The 25,199-nt window shown below is 37.3% G+C and overlaps 2 long non-coding RNA genes across 4 annotated transcripts in view; one reads left to right on the top strand and one right to left on the bottom strand.

Annotated features, from left to right (window-relative positions):
* The window catches only part of LOC140496998 (uncharacterized), a 58,468-nt gene extending 39,827 nt beyond the window's left edge, over window positions 1-18,641 (bottom strand). The window contains exons 1-2 of one of the 3 annotated variants that reach the window (XR_011964494.1): window positions 18,270-18,641; window positions 16,806-16,933 (exon numbers count right to left, since the gene is read on the bottom strand). This is a non-coding gene — a long non-coding RNA (uncharacterized lncRNA). The other 2 variants (XR_011964493.1, XR_011964495.1) reach the window with 2 other exon arrangements.
* LOC140496997 (uncharacterized) lies at window positions 7,052-23,967 on the top strand. Its single transcript, XR_011964492.1, has 3 exons — window positions 7,052-12,453; window positions 19,758-19,858; window positions 23,922-23,967. It is a non-coding gene; the product is annotated as an uncharacterized lncRNA (long non-coding RNA).
* The last annotated feature ends 1,232 nt before the right edge of the window (window positions 23,968-25,199 follow it).

Genomic DNA, 25,199 nt, shown 5'->3' with positions numbered 1-25,199 from the left:
TTTGAATGTGATTAAAGATCTTCTCCACCCTTGAATGGGCCTGCTCAATGAGGGAAGCTTGATTTGGGCAGTTGTTTTGTAGGAGGGTCCCAAGTACCTTTTGTTTTTTTCTATTGAGGCACTGTGTATAAATACTCTGGGGGTGAGGTTTTACTTTGGGACTTAGTATTTGAAAGAAGCTTTGTGTGCCAGACAAGACTCTGTCTGGGAAGCCACTAAGGAGCTCCCGACTTTGAAAACCCAGATATTGGTGTTTCTCTCTCTGGTAACTATGGTCAAATAGTTAGACTTGTCTATTGAATTGTGATTTTTGCAATGATTACTGTTAGACAGTTTGGAAGTGCTGCCTTCTGATTTAGATTTCTCTGTATTTTCTCTGACTTTTTCCCCTGAACTAACTGAATGATACATGTGCTTCATTAAAGTGATTGTTAACCCCTTAAAAGATGCCTTTTCTTTTAAAAATGCAGGTCTAAGAGACTGTGATAGCAGGCCTCCTTTGTGTATGTTGGGTTGCTTACTGTTACAAGTAGCTCAAAAGAAACGTTAGATGTATTATAAATGTTCACAGGGACTATTTGTGCTCAAACTGCAGTAAAGTCTTCTGAGTTCAAATTGGTCTAATCAGTCATACACTGATCCCAACAAAGTGATTTCATTTTGCTCCATTTCAATTACAAAGGACAACAGCCAATCAAACAATCAGCCATGAAAAATACTGAAGAAAATAACACCATAAATAACCCAGAATTGAACCAATGGCTCACTAAAGAAAAGAACACCTTAAAAAACAGAGTAGGTCAAATGGGAAAAAGGCACAAAAATTCACGGAAGAAAGTAGCTTCTTAGAAAGCAAAACTGACTAAAAGGGAAAAAAAGATTTAAAAATCTCATTAAAAAAATAATTCTTTAAGAACTATAATTGGGCAAGTAGAAGCTGATGACTCATCAGGAAACAATAAAAAATTGTCAAAAGAATGAAAAACAAAAATGTGAAATGTCTAATTAAAAAAAAGCAACTGACCAGTATTTGGGTAGGTGGAGAGATTATACACATACACACACACACACAGAGAGAGAGAGAGAGAGAGAGAGAGAGAGAGAGAGAGAGAGAATCAGAGGTTGAAGTGAATCAGAAGGAATGACATCTATAAAAAATAAAATTAAGGAGTGAGAGGGAAATATATTGGGAGGAGAAAGGGAGAAATGGAATGGGGCAAATTATCACTCATAAAAGAGATAAGAAAAATCTTTTTCAATGGAGGAGAGAAGGGAGGTGAGAGGGGAAAAAATGAAGTTACTTTCTTCACATATGGCTTAAGGAGGGAATATCATGCTCACTCAATTTGGTATGAAAATGTCTCTTACACTACAGGAAAGTAGGGGAGAAGAGGACAAGTACAGTGAGGGGGATGGCAGAAGGGAGGGCAAATGGGAGGAGGGAATAGTTAGAAGTAAACACTTTTGGGAAGGGACAAGGTCAAATGAGAGAATAGAATAAATGGTGGACAGGGTAGGATGGAGGGAAATGTAGTTAGGCTTACACAACATGACTATTAAGGAAGTCTTTTGCAAAACGACACATATATATAGCCTGTACTGAAATGCTTGCCTTCTCAGTGGGGATGGGTGAGGAGGGAGGAAGGGAGAGAAGTTGGAATTCAAAGTATTAGAAATGAATGTTGAGAATTGTTATTGCATATACCTAGAAATAAGAAATATCCATAATGTGTTATAGAAATCTATCTTTCCCTACAAGAAAAGAGAGAAGATGGGGATAAGGGAAGGGTGGGTGTGATAGAAGGGAGGGCACATTGAGGGAAGGAGTAATCAGAATGCAAGGTGTTATGGAGTGGTGGGAGGGGAGAGATGGGGAGAAAAATTGGAATTCAAAATTTTGTGGAAATGAATGTCAAAATCTAAAAATAAATAAAACTATAAAAAATGATGGAGAAACAACTTAAAATTTCAGAATAAACTTCAGAGTGTGTGGTATAAAAAATCATTATAAAGGGATTCAGAAAAACATGACATGACCAATATGAACTGATACAAAGTGAAATGAGAAGAACTGTGAGGTTACTGTACATAATAGCAATAATGTTGTAATTGTGATCAACTCTGAGAGACTTAACTACATTCATCAATACAAGGATTCAACATAATTCCGAAGGATTCATTAAGTAAAAGTACTATCCAGAGAGAGAACTGATGATGTCTCAGTGAAAATGGAAGTATAATTTTCTCATTCTTTTGGGTTTTTTTGTAATTTGGCTAATATTAAAATATGTTTTGTGATGATTTCACATACATATTAATCAAATAACATTATATTATTTGTCTTCTCATAGGAGTAGTTTGGGATGAGGGGAGAGAATCAGGAACTTGACATTTTAAAAATATTTTTAAAATATACAAATAAATATTTTAAAATGAAAATAAAATAAAATAGGGGTAGCAGTAGCATTTACCTCAGAATTGTTATGAGTCTCAGATGAGGTAACATGAAGCATGTGCTAGTAAGTGGTCCTTTATTTGAAAAAAAGAATACTGATCTCTTCCCCTTATTTCTCCAAGAAATGTGAACTCCACAAAATTTCTGCCTTGATTTTTTTGCTGACAACTGTCACAGAAACAAGTTCCACCAACGCATAAAAATAACTGAGAGTGAGGAGAAATAGAATGAGCTCAACCTCAATAGTCAAAGTAGCTGATTACTCATCATAAGTTTCAATTTAGTGAAACTGTGAATTCATCTCCAAATGATAAACTGTCTCCCAGACTTGCTACAGATTTGGGGAAATGATTTATTAAGGATATGTTTAATGTCAGAACTTTCTCACCCTATGGGTTACCAAAAAATTAGTTTTATTTTCTTTTAGTTTTGACTTGGTTCATCCAGTCATGTTCCAGTGTGATAATGATGCTTTGTTAGTTCAGATAAAAAGGAACAAATAAAGCCAAAATTTCAGTCAGGATGAAAATGTCCAGTCTGTCTGATATTTGAATTCCCTTGTATCTCTAGGACCAGCCCAGGAATGTTGAAAAAACAGATCTCAGCAAATCTGGCAGATGACACTGTTCTAGCCCCAGTCATTGTTGTTCAGTTGGATCTGACCCTTCATGGGTCAGATCTGGGGTTTTCTTGACAAAACTTTTAAAGTGGTCTACCACTTCTTTATCCAGTTTATTTTACAGGTGAAGAAACTGAAGCAAACAGACTTGCCCAGGATCACTCAGCTAGGAAGTGTCTGAGGTCATATTTGGACTCAGGAAGATGGAGTCTTTCTAACTCTAGGCTGACACTCTGTGCACTCTGACACCACCTAGCAGCCCACTCATCAAATGCAAAATTCAATATACTAAGTGAATAGATTCAAACTATTTATCTGTTAATTTGCCTTGAGCATGTGAAAAATACACTTATTGAAAGTGTGGAGTCCTGTGAGTCTGTGTGTATGAGAGAGACAGAGATTTCCTTGGAAGTCAGGGAGAGTTGGGGTGAGATAGATGTGACACTCCTAGCCCCATTTAGGGGGCATTGCCTAATTCCTGGGAGGTCTGTCATTCTTTAAGTTACATTAGTTCATTATCAGTGGAGCTCTAAATTAGTCTAGCCAGGGCTGGGGAACCAGTGGTCTCAAGGCCAAATGTGACTCTCCAGGTCCTCAAGTGTGGTCCTTTGACTGCATCCAAACTTCACAAAACAATTCCTGGAAGCCATTCTTGGAAGTAGTTTAGAAATATGCCCCCCAAAATTATTATACTGTGCATATACTTTGACTCAGGTACATCACTTCTAAGCTGATACTGAGGGAAAAGAATAGTAAAAGGATGTACAGAAATTGTTATCATACTTCACGAAAATTTGAAAGTAAAGCTCTATCCTCAGCTTAGTGAATGGTTAGACAAATTGTGGTATATGAAAGTAATTCAATATTGTTGTGCCATACGAAACTATAAAATGGACAGCTTCATAAGGAAACTAGGAAGAACTAAATGCAGAATAAAGCGAGCAAAACTAGAAGAACAATTTATGAAGTCATAACATTATAGGAAAAAACAGCTTTAAAAGGCTTTAGATTTCTGACTAACACATTGGTAAGACATAAGTCCAGAAGAATGAATAGATAAGTAGAATTTATGTAGAACTTAAATATCTGCAAAGTGCTTTAAAAATAAGTCATTGTATTCTCCCAACAATCTTAAAAGCTGGGTGCTATTAGTATCACCATTTTAAAGATGAAGAAGCTGAGGCAGTCATGCATTAAATGACTTGTACTAGATACCCTAGTTGGTAAGTTTCTGAGTCTGGATTTGAAACCGAGGTCTTCCTAATAACATTTTTCTTACTATATCCACTGTGTCACTTAGATGGCTATAAAAAATGAAATACACTATTCATCTCCTATTAAAGAGAAAATGAATTTAAAATGCAGTAAACACATTTATTTTCAGATTTGGTCAATATAAGAATTTGTTTTTCTGGCCTACACAGCTATATATTGTGAACTTTATTTTTCTTTATCTTCTTTTCTTTTTAAAAAAAAATATTCTCAGTGAGGAATGAAAGGAATTTTAGTGAACAGGAAAGAAAAAGAAAAGAAAAAGACTATATAAGAGGACATTCTTCAAGAGAAGGATAAGAAGGTATATAGGGGGAAATTGGGTTGACAAAACCAAAATATATCAATAAAAATGTATTTTACAAAAAAGTATTCATGGCATAAAGGGAAATAGAATTTAGTTTGCAGTTAATTTAGGTATTTATAATAGCCAGAATGACTTAGTCCCTCAAAATTGTTCTTAATACAATATTGGTATTACTGTATACAACATTTTTTTGGTTCTGCCAATTTCACTGTTCATTATCACGTACAAGTCTGTCCATGGCTTTTTTCCCTAAAATCATCAAGCTCGTTGATTCTTGTAGCAACGTAATATTGAATTGATCAAGTGAGATGATTATTGCAATGTGCTTTGCAGCGTACCTGGTACATAGTAAGTGCTACATGAATATTAGGTATGATGATGGGTGGATTGTGATGTTTTACTGTTCATGTATTTGCTTTAATATTTCAGCACTATGAGGTTTTTGCAGTTTCTTTTGCCTTTGTTGGGGCCCAGCTCTGGACCGTGGCCTCCTGTATGGAGAGCTGAGACACCTGGAGGTGCTAACCTGCTTACGTGGCACTAGCTGGTCTAGTAAGCTGCATGGTACTGGGATCGCCTCAGTAACAGGATAGGCTCCGCCTACGGGGAGGAACATGGGAGGAGCTCGGGTGCCCAAAGATATACTGGGGCATTGGGGGGAATCCCAGGGAGAGTGATGTAACCATTAAAGAGTGTGCAGCTGCCAACTCGGGTTTTCTGTCTAGTTATTCCCCTCCCCCACAGGAGGGGCCAGATACGTCTGAGGACCAACAGAGATCTAGATCTAGATCTTGAGGTAAGATTCCAAGTGAAGCCCAGGGAGGGAAAGTTAGCATAGGGAGCCCGGGGCATTTAAATTAGTGAAGGAAGCCCGGGACATTTTGGCGCCCGAACAGGGACTGCTATGCTAGGAAATCCTCTTGGCCTCCTCACTTTAAGGAGAAGAGCTAAACAGCCTCAGGAATTTCCTGGGAAGGCGGGGAAGCAAACATGGGTCAGGGGTATAGTATCCCCCTGATCAAACCCGAGCAAAAGGCAGTGCTTGCATGCCAGTTATATAAGTTGTGTAAGCATCAGGACATTAAACCCCATATGAGACAATGCCACGGTTTTGTAGAAAAGATTTGGGAGATTTCTCCTTGGTTAGAACACCCTGGAATAAACAAGGCTAATTGGAGTGTAGTCAGTCGGCAGATGGTCTCTTATGCTGAAACTAAACCCAGCACTCTGACCGATCATGATTTCACCTTTTACTCCCGGATAAGGCTGTTGCTGCAGGAGCCACAGTGCCCTTTTCTCACTGAGCACAGAGGCACCCAGGTGGGAGATTCTTTGGGGGAAACTTCAGATGATGATGTACCACCTATATATCCCTGGGAAGAGTTAAAGGGAATTAAGAAAAATAGCTTTGGAAAAAAAGGGAACAAAGAATTAGTGACGAGGGAGGAAGCAAAACTGGAGGAGAGAGGGGAAGGCTCAAAAGGGGGAGCTGCTTCAATTCTATTGGCTGTGCAGCAAACAAAGAAATCAGAAAGAGAGGAGGCAGGGAAGGGAGAGAGGGCTATTGCGCAGCACAGAAGGAATGGAGGAAGTGAGACCCATCCTGTACAGTGGGACATTACTTGGGAGGGGGAAGCAGAGGATTCTGATGGGGATCCCTGTACAGCTTGTACAGCTATGACCATGGGGTCTCAAAAATTACCGATGAATCCCCGTTCAAAAAGCATGCTTACTCAGAGCCTAAAGGCTGCTTTAGAGGAGGGAGAGGAGATAGATTGGGATGCGTGGAATAGAAAACCTTCCTTCTTATTCCCCGTTTGTGTTAATGAAAACAGACAAGGACCTGGGAAGCCTTATCATCGACTGGTGCCCTTTAAACTATTGAAAGAACTTAAAGAGGCAGTTTCTATAAACAAGTCAGACAATTTTTCACCTCGACACAGACCACTCCTTCAAGCTCTTCAGAGAGCTCAAGAGAGCATAGCCCAGAAAAAAATGTATCCTGATTTGCAGAAGGAGCTATCAGAGTGGAAAGAAAAAGAAAAAAGTTAATAATTTGGAGACTGAGCTTCTAAAGATAAGCAAAAAATTGAAGCAATAGAGTTTAGAAAGAATGTGTCATTTAAGGAGGACATTATAGAGTCTCATGCTGAATATATAGAGCCAACAAGTTTAAAATTATGTCTGGAACTAAGTAAAAGAAATCAAGTCATAGGTCTAATTTGTGCAGAAGATTTCTGACAATCTTTTCTCAGTTTTTGAATTTTTTTATTGTCTGTATATGTGTTCAGTCTTTACATGTTCTATGTGCGTGTGTTTGTGAGTTATTACGGCCAGCTCCGTTGTAGCTGGAATTCAGAGTGTTATCTCTTTCCCTCCCCCTCACCCCTTCTGTCTGATGGCTGCAGCATCGGGGAGGAGAATGGGAGAGAGAAAGAGAGGAACTAATCTTATAATTATTTAGTTTATATGACTGCTATATGCAGTTTTACATAAGAAATACAAGGCAATAATATGTGAAGTTTTAAAGGAGCTTTAATCAAAGCCCACTAGGAGTACAACACGGGCATGAAGTTTAAGGAAAGCATAAAAGTTTTGGAATTTATTGTTAAGTAGGTGGTAAAATTCTCTCTCTCTCTTTACTTTATAACTCTGGCCAAGTTATGAAGGTGGAGAGAAAGACAAGATGAAATTGGGGAAAAATTTTTCCCTCATATCAGAAAGACAGATTGAATAGCATTTTAATTATCTCATGCCTCACCTAAAAGAGAAAAGTTTTTGTGTATGGGATACAACTAAAAGGTAGTTATTCTGGTCATATTTTAAGTGAAATGTGTCACTCCTAATTGGATGTTTAAGACAGGTCAGAATTTATTGTATTATTTGACATTAAGGCAAATTGAGAATATGCATAAAACTAAAATGAAAAAAGACATCTCGGAGATAAAGATGTAAACTCCCAAGTGGAAAGGAGGAGGCTAGGCGCCACTGGACCTTGTTCCAGAAGTCTCCCTCTTTTCCACTGGCAGATTCACGAAGTTTTAGGGACTGAGGTAGGCAATTAGTTTCAGGGACTGAGGTAGGCTATAATGTGAAGAAAAGCAGCCTCCTTGTGAACTGTTTGGTCATTCCCCTCCCCCTCAGGAGGAGGGAATTCCCATCCCCTGTGTCGGGAGGGGCTGGAGAGATCTGAAGACTGGGAAATTGGTTAGCTTACAGGAAAGGTAAGCTTCCAGGAGACAGCGCCTGGCCTCCCCGTAGCTGGGGAGAAGGACCAAACAGCCTTACCGTTAGTCGGCGGGAAGACTCGCTGTTAGTCAGCGAGAAGGGCCCATGTGTCGGTGGGAAAGGGGAGCCCCACGCGCATAGTGGGAAGAAGTCGCTGTTAGACAGCGCAGAGGAGTCTCACTGTTGATCAGTGGGAAGAAGTCGCTAGTAGTATAGTGGACACATTTAGTGTTAACTCCTCTCTTCCCAGATTAGTGGTAGGGTAGAGGGGATGATGATAGGGAAGTTAAGCCCTCCTCCCTGGGAGTAGGGGGCAAACCAAGGTAGTACAAGATCACAAGCCAACCAGCCTCCACATTTGGTAAGCCTAGTCTTCTATGCATAATTTGTATATTGGAAATAATGGTGCTTGAAGTTCGCTATTTGGGTTACTATTGTGTTCCTAAATTGTAATAACACTGTCTTGTATTGTAAAAATGAAGGGTTCATGGTAATTTCGTTGACACTAAAAGATGTTGGAAAAATTGTGTGTAGCCAGTTACGTTGCTTAGAACTGTTATCAGTCCTACTAACCTTATCTTATAATGTTTTGTAATTGCCATTTAGAAAGCCAGGTATTTTCACCTTTGCCTGTTAAAGAAATTACAGCTAAAATAATTTATCATTTATAAAATCTGTAAGACTCTTAACTAAGTTTTTGAAGTTGCTGTTTTAATGCTAAACCTAAAATTGTTAATTGATTACTGTGTATAGAAAGAAAAGAATGGAGTAAAAATTTTATTTAGACTGGTTCTCCCCATTCAGAACAGTCCAGACGGTATGTTTGGGGTTTGGCAAGCATGGGATTCATGCCAATTCCGTTTATTTTTAAAACTGCCAAGGCCTCTTTCACGTGGACAAGGTCATCAGTCCAAAGAAAGAAATTTGTTTGGCTTATATAATTCACAAACAATGAATGTGGCTTGCTCAATAGTTGTAATAGATAGAAAAGATTTTTGATAATTGACTTTTATGTCAGGACAAGTTTTAAATTTGAGAAGGAAGGATCTTAAATGAAATCTCTTATGTATGTGAGTCCTGTTGATCTTCATTGCTTATTGCAACTCCATGGGAATACAAATAACTCCATTTGGCTTTAAGTTGGGATTAGTGAAATTTGCTGTTTTAGGTAAAAGCATTTGGGACCATAAATATTTTTGTTTAAGTGTGAATTTGGGTATAGTTGTCTGCATTAGATCAGTATCTGAAAGAATATGCCACAAGTTACTCAGAGGGACTGTGATCCTACATCCTGTACTATTATCAGGTGAAATTTGTATCCGGAGAGGAAACACTGAGGGGACAATTCTAGACTCAATCTAGGATGGGATCCTCCTGGTCAGTTTCCCCATTGTGTCCTTTTATAAAGGAATATTTTCCACCTGACTATTCCTGAGTCTGGCTATAATACAGATACTGCATGATTGGAAAATTTCACTCCTGTCTGAATTCAAACAGAGTCAAAGATGTTTTATCCTATCATATTTGCTATATCACATGTCCGTATTTTTTCCTTTTATAGCAAACTTCTATGATCAATTACAAGTAGTCAGTATAACATGTGAGCCCTTTTGTATAATCTTACTGGAAAACTTAATATTATTTTTATCTGAAACTGGAACATGTTCAGAAATCTATGTAAATGACTTAAGACTCACCTTAAGATGTCCCTATTGTTTAAAAGCAGTAATTTTTTTTTTTGTAATCAGTCTCTTACTGTTACCAATGCGAGATTCTATTATGCACTTTTATTAAAGCATTTTGTGATATCTAGGAATTCTGAAATACCTAAGAATTTGGTTTGTTATAATACTTTGGGAATTTATATTCCTTAGAACATTTTTATACCAAGTAAGTTTTAATAAATTTTAATTTTAAAAGGTTTATTTTTGCTTCAAACTGAAAAGACAACTATCATTTTAAAAGGTTTCACCTAATTTTCTTTTTAAAAAAGTTTAGTAACTCTCAACATTATGATAAAATTTCAACTGTTTTTAAAAAAAAAGAACAAGGAATATTTTTAGAAGAAATATTTTTCAAAATAAAGATAAAGACTATTAAAATTTTCATTTTCAAGATAATGTATTGCTACTTAATATGTAATCATCTATAAAGCAGAACAGATCTTGTTGTTTTAATAAGCAAAAGTTAATATTAACCTGTGAACTTATCAACAACTTAATTTCTAAAGTTTTTTCGTCCAGAGTGATTATAATCAGAAAAAAGATAAACAAGCTGATGAAACAATGATGATCATCTATTCAGTTGTGAGATTCAACGTAGAAATCTCTTTTGTTTAAGATAATACAGCTATGCTAGTTAACAGTAATAACTTATGCACTATCTTGTCTATGGTAGAAATACAAAGGAATATGAAGAAGCCTGAATGATCAGTTCTAGAGATTTGGAAAGCTAAATACAAGCTTGATCAAAATATATAGAAAGCAGATAAGGAGGTTGGAGACAAATGTGAATCATCCAAACCCCTCCTAACCTAGGTAGTTACTAAGTATGTCAAGAGAGTGTGAGGAAGTCTGACAATATTCTCACACCTACCTCACTTCTAGTTATTTTATTCTTACACCTTTTTGGTTCTTGTTTGTTTAATCTTTGTGCTAGATCTGTGTTTTCTAGGTTTCTTTGTCCAAGACCATCACCTATCACCCTCTGAATCGTCAAGTTCCTCATATTGGTTAAAGACACAACCCCTCCAATGTTGGGACCCTGTGAGGCAGGGTCAGCTCTACGTCCAATCTCAGCAGGAAGCAATTTCAGAAGCTGAGACCTTCATCCCTTCTCCCAAAATATGTTGGGTCTCATCTGTTTATAGGGGGACAGAGTGTGGTGCTTGAGTGCCTGTACTTGGGCTCCAGTTCTAATACTGAATTTCTTTTTATAAACAATTCCTATTTCAGGAATACCATATAACTCTATGAGTCAGGCAATAGTATATAGGAAGAATAAAACTCTCAACCTGTTCCTTCAAAAACAAAAAGGGTAGGTCCCCTCGGGAACAATTGGCACAGGCCACATATACAATGAACAATTTAACCTTAGATTATGACAGCCTTACTCCTTCACAAACATTCTTTTCATTTTGGGGCCGTTATGATATCAGAATTATTAGTAAAAAGTAGATTGCACCCCAGCAACAATAGGTGTTGTGGAAGGATGTCAGTGAGGTGTGGAGAGGCTGTCAAGGACATCAGAGCACACCTCTTACATTGCTTTGCCCATCATGGCGTGCCGAGAAGTATTAAAACAGACAATGGTCCAGCTTATACTAGCAAAGCCATTCAACAGTTCATGGCAGAATTCTCTATATCACATGTTACTGGAATCCCCAGTAATCCTACTGGTCAAACTGTAGTAGAGCAGGCGAATCACTCATTGAAAACTTATTTGCAAAAACAAAAAGGGGGAGCTGGACCAGGAGTTGATGACAAATTGCAATTGGCTGTTTACACATTAAATTATTTGAAGTTTGATGATGATGGCTTATCAGCCGCTATGAAATTTTTAACATCTCCTACAAAGACTGAGCCTATTAAGACCAAGTCAGTTACAGCAAATGCATTGAATGCCAAACCCCATACATAAGGTGATGTGGCATAATGAGAATAAGCAACGGTTTGGTCCTCATATAGTATTAACTTGGGGAAAAGGATATGTTTGTGTTTTAACAGATGACAACAAAGAAGTGTGGGTTCCAGTGAAACGTATCCGAGTGTTGGAAGACAGCAGTCTCGATGAAGAAGTCACAGGGGGCACAATAGAGACAACAAAGAAAGTTACAGAAACTTTGTCAGGCCTTTAGCCATCTACAACATAATGGTGCTCCTGATCTTTCTCACAATACTCCTACTATGCAACCATGTTGCACCCCTTCTTCAAACATAGGAGATGAACTGCAACTTACCCAGCTTTATCTGAAGCTTCAATGCCACTATAAGAAATGCATAATGTCTCAAAGAAATATGAAGAAGAGAGAACAAGGGAAGCCATGGACTTGGTTCATTGGCTTGACAGCCTTGTAAATTTCCAGTGGCTTACTGCATTTCTAGGACCTATAGCCTTTTTCCTGCTCCTGTGCTTTTTTCTTCCATGCATGTTATAATGTACTTGTAGCTTGATAAGACGAGTTGTACTTGATACCAAACCTGAGTTTCAAAACCTTATGCATAACCCCAAGATCCCCATAACCCCAGAGATAACCCCTGTATAAAACAAAAAGGGGGAGATGTTGGGGCCCAGCTCTGTACCGTAGCCTCCTGAATGGAAAGTTGAGACACCTGGAGGTGCTAACCTGCTTACGTGGCACTAGCTCATCGGCTCCGCCTATGAGGAGGAACATGGGAGGAGCTCGGGTGCCCCAAGATATACTGGGGCATTGGGGAAATCCCAGGGAGAGTGATATAGCCATTAAAGAGTGTGCAGATGCCAACTCGGGTGTTCTGCCTAGTTATTCCCCTCCCCCACAGGAGGGGCCAGATACGACTGAGGACCAACAGAGATCTAGATCTAGATCTTGAGGTAAGATTCCAAGTGAAGCCCAGGGAGGGAAAGTTAGCGTAGAGAGTCCGGGATATTTAAATTAGTGAAGGAAGCCTGGGACATGCCTTATTATTAAATAAATGGAATATTTAAGAATTAGTGATGCCATCATTGTTTGTGACCAGCTTCTTTAAATGAAATGCAACAGTGGGGTCTTAAAAGCTAAAGTGGCAAATGAAGAAAGTGGATACTCCACAAAACAAGGTTAGCCTTAGGACTTGAAGAGAATTTTAATACCACCACATGGGGGAAATCCATTTAGGTAGAAAAATAGACCCTTCATTGAGAGAGTAGGTTAGAGTGAGTAAAATAGCACAGAAAATAAAAAAGGTTGGAGTGTTTCAATTCAGAGAGTGTGTTTCTATGTACCCATGTGAGAGGTGTGAGATAATAAAGTATGGGTCACTACGCCATGTACTTGTTACTCTAATAACAACAATAAATAGGGGCAGCTAGGTAGTGCAGTGGATAGAGCACCAGTGCAGGAGTCAGGAGGACTTGAGTTCAAATCTCACCTTAGACACTTGACACTCACTAGCTGTGTGACCTTGTGCAAGTCACTTAACCCCAATTTGATCACTGGATTCAGACAGCTCTGGAGGAGAAGTGAGGCTGGTGACCTGCACAGCCCTCCCTCACTCAAAACAAAGTCAAGTGCAAGTCATGTCATCATTTCTCTGATGCCATGGTCTTCTTCAGCAACGAACGATGACCACACACACATACATCAATAAATATTGTTTATGTATTCACAATACAGTTTATAAATTGCATAAGACTCCCTTATAATGCTCTCCCTTAGAAATATAACAAAAATATAAAATCTTTTGGCTCCTTGAGAGTTATACAGACTGTGAAACAAATGAAGGGAGTGTGCTTCACTAATGGAAGGACTATCCACATTGATAAGATAACAATATCATCAAGTTATTGAAGCAAACATTGCCATTAGAAGTAGTACCTAAAAAATTAAATGTTTTCGCCATTCATCTAAAGCTATAAAAGTTTGCATTTATTATCTATCATGAACCTGAGAGAGAGGCCATTTGTCCTAGAAGGTAGAAAATTGCGTTCAAAGTCCAGAAATCTTCTTTCAAGGCTTGCCTCTGACACTTACTGGCCATCACGTTGGGCAAGTCGGTTAACCACTTAATTTCCTGTGACATTTGGAACGGTACGTTGCAGAGTAGATTTGTTTTAGCAGAGGAAACTTGTACACTGGGCATTTCCTATCCCAATGAAATCACACATCTGATACAAAAGTCAAAGCAGAAAATATTTTAAAAACTCTTGGCGCACAATGCTTGGCATATAATAAGTCCTTAATAAACATTCCCTTAATAATAAAGAAATAGCACTATAATAAATATTCCTTTTCCTTTCCTCTCTTTACTTACAAAAAATAAAATCAAATGGACCTCATACATAGTAGGCACTAGCCAAATGCTGATTGAATTAAATGGAAAAGATAGTGTAAAATATATTTGTTTTTGTTTTGTTTTCCTATGTGGTGGCACATAACAAATACACATGGTGTATTTAGGATATCTGAAAGTGAGTAAGATATATAAGTAAGGTTTTGTGGCATTTTATATGGCATATCAACCTTTTTTGATAGAAATGTTATTTAAAATAAAGATGTGTTTTTGTGATACTGCTGGATGTGCCATATGTGCTCAGCAATAAATTCAGTATCTACTTTAATATGTGCCCTCCTTCCTCTTTCTTAGTAACCTATAAACCTGATCTTTTCATTGAATCTTAAATTCCACAGACTAATATAAAAAGGTGTGAATAAATACTTCAAACTATGTACTTATACTCTTTTCTATGTGAATAATTTCCAGATGAAATATGAGAATCAAAACTAAAACATTCATTAGAAGAATTACACAATTTTTTATAAACTCATCATTGTAAGAAAAATGTAATAATCTGGCCATTTAAAAAATATACACAGGCTACTTTATCTTGTCAGTATTCTAATCAGCTCTCTAAAATTGTAAGTAGCAAAGAAAGTTCTGACTTTCCTTGGTAGAGGCAATTTTCTCAGTGGAGAGCTCCCTATATCTGGGAAATCCTAGGTCTAACCCCTATCTCTGTATCACAGCACATTTATGAATATTTCTACATTGTAGACATTACTGAGTTTGTAGCATTTCCTCAAAATTATTGAGTGGAAAAGACACTTGATTAAGAGTCAAAGGTCCTGGACTCAAATAATGGCCATGCCATATGTTCACCATGGGATGTTAGACAAGTCATTTAACTTTCCTGAGCTCCTCTTATTTAAAAATTAAGTCCTTGGTGGGGAGGGGCAGAGCCAAGATGGCAGAGCAGAATAATGGCCCTGCTGTGCTCTCCTCCCATAGCTCATAAAATACCTGTAAAAAGTAACTCCAAACAAATTCTAGAGCAGCAGAAGCCACAAAACGACAGAGTGAAAAAGATTTCCAGCCCAAGGCAGCCTGGAAGACTGACAGGAAAAGTCTATACCACCAGTCTTAGAATGTAGCATAGGCCAGGGAGCACAGCATAGCCTTGGCTGCACAGACTTGCACAGCAGGACTGGAGCAGGCTTCAGGGAGCTAAATCACAGTCAGTAGCTGTGTTTCCCATATTTCTCAACCCACAAATGCCAAAGGCGGCTTTGAAGGTCTGTAAGAAAGCTCTTTCATCTGTGTGAAAAGGGAGACCCAGGCACGTACAGCATCCATTTTTGGAGCTCTCCACCTAAAGGCCCTGAGGTAATTGAATAGCCAATCTCACTCTCAGTTCTGAGTGACAGTACTGGGATGAGGAGGAGCACTGCCTGGTGGAGCTAGTGGTGATGGTGGAGAGGGAAGCCTACTTGCAGATGCTGGGCAGAAGAGTGCTTGTGGTTGCCCCCAGACCAGAGTGCAGACCAGGAGAGGAGTAAACTCCTCTCCCTTGACTGTGCCACATTGGAGGAACTGAGAACTTGTAGGTCCCCAAAGTATAGCCTCCACTTAAAAAAGGACTCAAAAGGCAAGTAACTGACAGGTAAAATGCCCCCAAAAGTGGGGGAAAATAAGACTACGGAAGGTTACTTTCTTGGGGAACAGGTATTTTCTTCCATTCTTTTGAATGAGGAAAAATAATGAATACCATCAGAGGAAGACATCAAAGTCAAAGCTTCTGCATCTGAAACCTCCAAAAAGAAATATGCAATGGTCTCAGGCCACAGAAGAGCTCAAAAAGGATTTTGAAAATCATGCAAGAGAGGTGGAGGAAAAATTGGGAAGAGAAATGAGATTGATGCAGGAAAATCATGAAAAACAAGTCAACCACTTGCTAAAGGAGACCCCAAAAATGCTGAAGAAAATAACGCCTTTAAAAACAGGCTAACTTAAATGGCAAAAGAGATCCAAAAAGTCAATGAGGAGAAGAATGTTTTAAAAAGCAGAATTAGTCAAATGGAAAAGGAGATTCAAAAGCTCACTGAAGAAAACCTTTAAAAATTCGAACTTGTTCTGTAAAACTTAGATTCAGTCAAAAGGCCATATTCAAGGACCTAGAAGACCATAAGTGGCCTCAAGGCCTCAGATTCCCCACTCCTGAATAACCTCTAATGTCCCTTTGAACTACAAATCTATAATCCTAAAGGAATCCCCTCATACTCTAAAATTTGATTCTGATGTATCAGTGTATAGTATCATAGATTTAGAACCAAAAGGGATCTTAAATAATATATGGTGAAATATCTTCACTTTATGTATGAGGAAGTAGATCCAGAGAAGTTAAAGACTTGTCAAAGGTCAGATCTATAAATATCAGCAAAGCCAATATTGGAACCTCTAATTCCAGAGTACTTTTTACACAAATATGCTTCCAGGTATGCAGGATTAATTCACTGAAGGAGCTCTGATTATACTTGAGTCCACATTTTCAAAACATGTAGATGAAACTTTAGGGTCAAATCCAGAATGATGGAAATGACCTATGTTGCTGCTATGACTAGCCTCAATAGGACTTTTCTTGCACCATCAGCATCAAAAGTTTTGGTTTCCTCTGAAACCATGATAGAGAACTTTTCAAAATAAAGCAATTACAATATGATTTTATAATCTCAGATCTAATTTTAAGCAATTTTTAATTGTCAGAAATAATTTTATTATTGCAAAAATATAAAGCAAATTATCATGGTAAAAAATGCCACCTCATATCATGCATTTGTGATCAAGCTCATGTGACTGTATATTTTGGGAATTGTCTTCTGTCTCACTAAGAATTAATAGCCTTAGCCACCTACATAAAAAACGAAGATAACCCCAAACCAAATTCATTAATTTGTCGTTTGATGTACTCACAGCAATGCACCAAGAAGACCTGCACCAACTTTGAAGACTGCATGTCCCCAATTCATTTTAAACATTGTTCCTGCTGTGTTATTATCCACTGAAGAGTCTGACTCTTCACTGTAATTATGCAACTTGACCTATTACAGAATCACAAAATAAATGCCTATACTTTATCAGAAGCAGGGTTTTCCTGACATTCCGAATATATACACTGATAAAAATTGTTCTTGATTATGTCCCTATTCCCCCTTCTCTCACTACATATTACTCCCTGTCTCCTACATTCCTACTCCCAGTCTTGGCTCCTCATTTAGGTGTTGTTGCCAAGTTATTGCCATGGAACCTTCAGATTGGACCTTTGGATTAATTGGGTAGTTAAAAAATAACATCATGGTACAGATTGTATTGTACATTTTATTTTCTATGTATTACAATAAATGGATTGAATTCAATAAATTCTATGGTCCTCTCTAGTTCAGAATAGCTATGATTCTAATCACACAGGAGAAATCTGGAAATTCTAGAAGTTAAATGACAAATGAGGTCAAGGAACTAAATTTTAGAACATGATAACACTAATCATATCAGTAATATTCACAGTTGCACAATCTAGCTAACTCACAATGACAAAGCTCAATGAAAATCAAATAACAGAGATAAAAAAGTACAAAGCATTCCAGCCTATAACAAGAATCTCTTTATAAACTAAAAAGTGAATTTCAGTAAGTTCTCTTGAAAATATCAGAAAGAACTCTCAAATGAAATTTCAGCTCAAGCTATGCCATTGTCAGCTAAGTTCTCACAAGAGCCTAGTTTGAGAAGTTTAACTGACTATTTGATGAAGAATATTAGGGAAAAAAATCAGGATAACATCATGGCCTTCACACTGGAAAAAAGACAGTTAGTGATTTAAGAATTCAGACCTCAAATATTCACATATAGTATTGGAAAAAAACATCCTACTCTATTTTGACCCATATCTATTAATTCTACTATCTCCAGGGGTGGGGAACTTGTGTCTAGAGGCCACATGTGGTGCCTAGGTCCTTGGGTGCAGCCTTTCAACTGAGTCCAAATTTCAAAGAACAAATTCTTTCCTTAAGGGAATGTATTCTATGAAGTTTGGATTCAGTAAAAGAGCTGCACTTGAGGACCTAGAGGGCCACATGTGACCTGAAGGCTGAAGATTACCCACCTCTGATATAGGTTCTCAACAAAAAAATGTATAGGAATATCCTGAAAATTCTCTAAATACAAGCAGAATTGTAATTAGATAAATTTGCATTTTTAAGGGAAAAATACCTAAAATAACAGGCTGTGAGTTAGGTGTGGTTAGAACACTTATTATTGATCTAAACACAATGAACTTTTTATTTAGGTGTACTAGAAAGAAACTAACAGAAACTGTTCTAATAAAGGTTAAGGTCTTCCTTAAACATCCAATCAATCCATCAACAAATATTTACTACTCACCTGCTGAGTTCAGGCAGTGGGCTAGGACATAAGTACATAGAAGGAAACAATGTCAATATATTCACAATACACACACAAACAAACACACAAACACGTTAAATACAAGATAACTTAGGAAAGAAGGTCCAAGAATTTGAGAAATCAGGAAGGGTTCCATGTAAAAGATACTTGAGCTGTACTTGAAAAGAAACAGTTGGGGCTTTTAGAGTCACAGATAAGGAGACATATTATTCCAGGCAAATGGAAGTCAGTCAGTGGAAGGTTAAAGGGCCCAAGCACAGAGCATTGCATGTAAAGAACTGTGAGAAGACTTGCTGAGTTATATTGCAGAGTACTGAATAGGGAATAAAGCCCAAAGGTTAGTTTATTCCTCTTTCTTCATTAATCTGAAGGGCAAATAAGTACCTAGGTCAGTTACAACATCCTTTGGACTTATAAGTAAGCCATTAGAGAGGATAGATTCTGGCCAACTCTGATGATTTAGGGGGGTGGGGGTGAACTAAGGATGTGTCTATACAAAGAATTTTAATTGTGTTTTAGAGGGATGTATTGTTAGCTGGAAAGGGAGACTGAATTCAGTCTCAAAGAAAAGGCTGGAGTGTAGTTTGCTCTAAATGTGGTAAGGTGAATTGAAGCTTTGTTTGATTTCAAAGCATGTTTTGCATGTGGATATATGGCCCCAAACTTTAGAGATAAGGAAAGATCCTTTCATTTCACCTCAGACAACAGGATAAAGAAATTGTGGAATATCATTGGCTGGTAATAAATGTTTAAACTTTTAATTCATCTCTAATATTTTATATTATTTATTTATGTAGAAATATTGTTTTTCTCCTCCTCCTCTTTGTCCTCCTTTTTCCCTCACCATATGTGGTCCCTCTCTCCACTTGGGGCACAATATCATTACATGAGGGTGCACTATGCATAAGAATATACTTTTGGTAACATTTTATAAGATACTTTGGGGTTTGGGAGCTAGATTTTTCATTATTTTATATATTTTTTTTCAAAAATCTGGGACAATTTACTTTTTTTGTCCTGTGATGTTTTCATTTATGACTTCTTGAAATACAGTTCTGAAAAAAACAACCTTTTAAAAAGTTCATTGTATTAGAAATCAAGAAGATGCCCATCTATTGAGGAATTGTTAAACAAGCTGTGTTTTTTAATTATGATGGAATATTATTGTGCTATAAGAAATGACAAGCAAGATGATTTCAGAAAAACCTTGAAAGACTTACGTGAACTGAAGCTCATGAACTTACATGAAGTAAAGTGAGCAGAACCAGACACAGTTAATAGTAATATTATACAATAAAGAATTGTGAATGACTTAGCTATTCATAGCAATGCAATGATCCTAGACAACCCCAGAGGACTAATGATGAAGCATACTATCTACCTCCACAGAAAACTGTTATGCTCTGAATACAAATTGAAGCATGCCATTCGTTTCATTCTTTCTTTGTTTCTTCCTTTCTTTTTCAGTTTGGTCTTGAACGAAATAACTGATATGGAAATCTTTCACATGATTGCACATGTATAAAATATATAAGATCGATTACCATCTGACGGAGGAGAGAGATGAGGTGGGGGACTCAATTTAGAAATTAAAACTTTTTTAAAATGTTTAAAAAATTTTTTTAACATGTAATTGGGACAAAATAACATATATTTTTTTTAATGTTAAATGTCATTACGTTTCAAATGAAACTACTTGACTATGTCTTTAAACCCAAATCACTGGCTTTCATTGACTAGCCAATAATAGCCCCCAGCCCAAATCTCTGTGGCTCATTGTTTAGTTTTTTACCACCTAGGAATGAATGTAAACAGCAATTATTTTCTGCTTCGGCCAAAAAAACACAGAGGGTCTTCCCATCTGTTTGGAATACTCAAATTAAACTCAGAGGCTTTTCATGGTAAAAGGCAAAAAGGAATTTATTACAATCTCATGAGAAAGGGAACTTCCCGTGAGATCATGAGTGGTATCTGCAAGGGAATGCACCAGAGCACAGCAGAGTACAACATTATATAGTCCCTAACACAGAAGCCCACTAACTTCTCTTCCCATTGGCTGGGAATCCAGGAACAAAGTCCAAGTGCGGGAATCTACCCCAGAAACAAAGAACATGGAAAGGATCATTGCTCACCAGTGAGGGTTTTTGTTACCAAATATGGAATGTAAGGCAAGAATGTTGATGAGGCAGTAAGGCAGTGGTGAAGGGGAAGGGTACACCAGTTCCCATGACCACAAATTTGGTGGTTCTCCTCCATCCTGGAGCATTTTATTTGCCTTAGGGGGATACTTAGTTGTTTTAGCTTTGGCAGGAAGGGTGGAAGTTTTGGGGAATTCATGCCTGAATGGTCTTCACTTAACCTGATGGTACTCATCAATCAAGATTGATATTTTTCTCATCACAACCCAGGCCATATTTTGTTTCAGTTCTTACCTGGTCTTTAGTCATCGATTGGGCATTGCCTTAGACAGAGACCTGAGAAAGTCCATAATTTAGAAAGGCCAAGGCCACCCTCTGAATCATGGGCCATTGCCAGTTATTTTGGCTTTTGCCTCCCCACTAGAATTGAATAACTATGGAGGAGAGAGTGAGTCTAATAACTTTGTACACCTCTGCCTTACTTAAATCCAGTTCATGAACAATTCAAGACAAAACTCTCATGATGTCTTCAAGAATAAAGGACAAATAACAACAATATTTTTATAGGGTTTGCTTACTTAGAAGTATTATGTTATTCCTGTTTTCCTATATCCATTTTGTGCTGTTTACTTGAATGAGTATTTGAAATTTTCAGTGTAAAATTTGTGTGTTGAATGTGACCAACTTAATCTCCTCATAAATTAACAATATTTTAATAAATACTGTAAAGTGTTTCTTGATTACTATGAAGATTCAGCTCCCTCCTCATCAGCAGTCATCTGGCAAATACTTGTAGTTGTATTTTTGAATCCCATTTGCCCAGAGACATAACTAGAAAAGAATAAACAAGAAAGAGAAATCATAAGGTTCTTACTAAAGCTGAACTGCTTACAATCCTAAATGGAAAGATAATATTTGTAACTCTTAAAACTTTTCTCAGTATTTGAGTAGTTGGAGGGATTATATACATATTGACAGAGGGCACAGGGTGAGTTGAATAGGAAGGGATGCTATCTAAAAAAATAAAATTCAGGGTTGAGAGGAATATATTGGGAGGACAAAGGGAGAAATGGAATGGGGAAAATTATCCCTCATAAAAGAGAAAAGAAAAAGCTTTTTAAATGGAGGGCAAAAGCGGGGAGAAGTGAGAAGGAAAAAGTGAAGGTTAGTCTAATCACATTTGGCTTAAGGAGGGAATAACATCCACATTCAATTTGGTATAAAAATGTATCTTACACTGCAGGAGAGTAGGGGAGAAGGAGAATAAGTGGGGTGTGAGGGGCATGATAGAAGGGAGGGCAAATTGGAGGGGGTGTAACTAGAAGTAAACACTTTTGGGAAGGGACAAGGTCAAATAAGAGAATAGACTAAATGGGGGCAGAATAGGATGGAGGGAAATAGTCCTTCACAACACGACTTCTATGAAAGCCTTTTGCATGACTACACATGTATAACCTATATTGAATTGCTTATCTTCTCAGTGGTGAGTGGGGAGGGAGGAAGGGAGAAAAGCTGGAACTCAAAGTGTTAAAAATGAATATTAAAAATTGTTTTTACATGAAACTGGGAAATAAAAAATATAGGTAATGTGATATAGAAGTATATCTTGCCCTAGAAAAAAATACAGGAGTTGAGAATAAGGGAAGGGAGAGGTGTGATAGAAGGGAGGACAGATTGGGAGAAAGGGTAATCAGAATGCACAGTGTGTTGGGGTGGGAGGAGGTGAGGGATGTAGAGAAAATTTGGAACTCAAAATCTTGTGGAAACTAAAAATAAATAAATAAAGCATAATTTAAAAAAACAATTTGGATGCTATAACATTTGGTGTATATAGGTTTAGTATTGCTATGACTTCATTGTCTATGATTCCTTTTCACAAGATACAGTTTTACTGTTTATCCCATTTAATTAGGTCGGGTTTTTTTGCTTTTGCTTTGTTTGAGACCATGATTGCTATTCCTGCCTATTTCACTTCAGCTTGCATAATCAATCCTGCTACAAACCCTTATCTTAACTCTCTGTGTGTCACTCACTCTGTTTCAAATGTGTTTTTTATAACCAACATTGTGTTGGATACTGGTTTCTAATCCATTCTGCTATGTACTTCCTTTATAGGGTGAATTAATTTCATTTACCTTCACAGTTATGTTTACTAACTGAGCATATTCTCTTTTGCCCTTATAATAATAATATTCTTGTAAGTTAAATGTATCATCTTTCCATCTGGAAAGATAAACAGGACCTCTTTGAGTCACTTATGATTTCTATGATTTTATACTTTGCTTGAGTGTTGTTTTCAAAGTCAATTTTTCTATTCAGCTCTAATCTTTTCATCAGGAATGCTTTCATCATTAAACATCTATTTTTTCCCTTGAAGGACTATACTCAATTTTTCTGGGTAGGTTATTCTCAGTTATCTTCCTAGATCTTTTGCTTTCTTGAATATCATATTCAAAGTCCTCCACTTCCTTAATATGGTAGCTGTATAACCTTGCTTGATTCTAACTATGGCTGTTTGATATTTGAATTGTATCTTTCTGGGGATTTGAAGAATTTCCTCTTTTATCTGGGAGCTCTGGAATTTGGCTATAACATTCCTATGAGTTTTCATTTTAGGATCTCTTTGAGGTGGTGATCAGTGAACTCTTTCCATTTTTATTTTACCCTCTGGTTTAAGGATATCAGGATAATTTTCCTTGACAATTCCTGAAATATGGTGTCTTTCCTCTTTCTTTGATCATGGCTTTCAGCTAATCCAATAGTTCTTAAGTTATCTCTCCTTCATCTATTTTTCCAAGTTATTTTTCTTCTACTAAGATAATTCATATTTTGTTCTTTTTTAATTTTTAAAATGTGTTTTATTGTTCCTTGAGATGTTAAGTTCCTTGATGAGTCATTAGCTTCTACTTGCCGAATTCTAATTCTTAAGGAATTATTTTCTTCAGTGAGCTTTAGAACCTCTTTTTCCATTTAACCAATTCTACTTTTTAAAGAGTCGTTTTTATCAGTGAACTTTTATACGTTTTTTCCATTTAGTCAAATTGGTTTCTTCAGGTCTTATTTTCTAAAGTATTTTTTGAGTTCCTGTAACCAAGCTGTTAAATGTCTTTTCATAATTGTCATTCTTTGTTTGTGTTTCTTTATCACTTTTATTTGATTTTGAAAATCACTTTTTAGCTCTTTCAGGAATTCTTCTTGGACTTCTGTACAATTCATAATTTGTTAGAGGCTTTGCATATAATTTTTTTGACTTGGTTGTCGTTTTCTGAGATTGTGTCTTCATCATCCCTATCACCATAGTAGGTTTTGAGGGTCAGGTTCTTTTTTTATTGTTTGCTATTTTTTCTCTCCTGTTTCTTGATGTGGAATTATATGTTAATATCAAGTTCCATTCCCAGCATGTGTTGGGGCAGAAGGGGTACTTCCTCAAGCTTTAGACTTTTTTGCAGTGCTATTTTCATAATAACTAGCTCTGGGTTTTACACATTTTCAGTGTTTCCAATGTGGAGTGATCCTCTGCAGCTTGAGAACTCCCAAAGGTAATGATAATTTTGTCACCACCATCTAGTACTTATAGCAAAAATGTGATATTCACAGCACCCATGGCAGCCATGAATGTTATGATGCAATTCTGAATCATAAAATACAACAGATTCTCCACGTGGAAGACAGAATCAAAACATTTATTCAGATACCAGAAAGCCAAGTCCACCATAGTAACAAACATCTATACACAATAACAATGTGGAGAAAGACACCATCCCCATGCATTCCCCCTGCTAGGCTTCCCATAAACCAGCTCCATTAAACAAATCACAAGCAGACTTCACTTAAACAAATCACAAACAAGCTTCCCTTAAACAAAATGCCCTTCTCACACTCACAGCCAGCTGTGGGCTTGCCTATGTCCTTCAGTTCTGACTGCTCTCTCACTAATTTCCTCTCATTTCTGCTGTAGCTTCACCTCTTGCTGTTCTATCCATTCAGCAAACTCCTTCCACCACAGGCTCCATGTGACTCACACTCATGTGACTCAGGCTTCCATGTGACCCAGGCAGGTCACATGGGCCTGTTAATGAATAGGAAAGAGATCCCCATTTAAATTATGATTACAGTGCCACCCCTGGTGTTTTATCAGCATGCATCCCAGGTCAACCTCTTCTCCCATGTCACAGATCTCTATTTTCTACCTTCTATCTTGTCTTGGGATGGAAGAAAGTCTCATGCTGACCTTATGTTGGTCCTACCAGTCCAGAATTTGATTTAGGATATTATTTATAAGTATTTTGAAGGGGAATGTTGGAAGAACACATCTAAGTGCTATATTCCATCATCTTGTTTCTGCTCTCAGAAGTTCTGATAAAATCATTAACACCATGTATATTTACATAATACGGTAATACGCAAACACACACATACACACACATTAGAGAAGAGTGTTTGTTATCCCCTTCTTGGTTTCAAAGTAAAACAAGCAAATTGAAAAAGAATGAACAATTATTAAACACTTAGTGCCAGACACTATGCTGAGTGTAGGGGATACAGAGAAAAAGCAAGGTTCTTGGTTATTCTGAAGAATAACCCACATGATGCTGAAGTCCATGCCAGGTGTTCAGTATCATATTGTGTGCCCCTAGGTAGTTGGAGGAGGCAGGTGTTAGAGTTTGATTCTGTCTGCTTATATGAGTGTTTCATCAAAACAAACAAGAATGAGCACTAATAATTAGGTATCTTGCTCCCCTCCACAAAAAAATTTAACTTAGTGCAAAAT

The sequence above is a fragment of the Notamacropus eugenii genome, chromosome 3 (assembly GCF_028372415.1).
Source record: "Notamacropus eugenii isolate mMacEug1 chromosome 3, mMacEug1.pri_v2, whole genome shotgun sequence".
Lineage (NCBI taxonomy): Eukaryota > Metazoa > Chordata > Mammalia > Diprotodontia > Macropodidae > Notamacropus > Notamacropus eugenii.
Note: the sequence above shows the minus strand (reverse complement) of the source record. Positions and strands in the feature narration are given on the sequence as shown.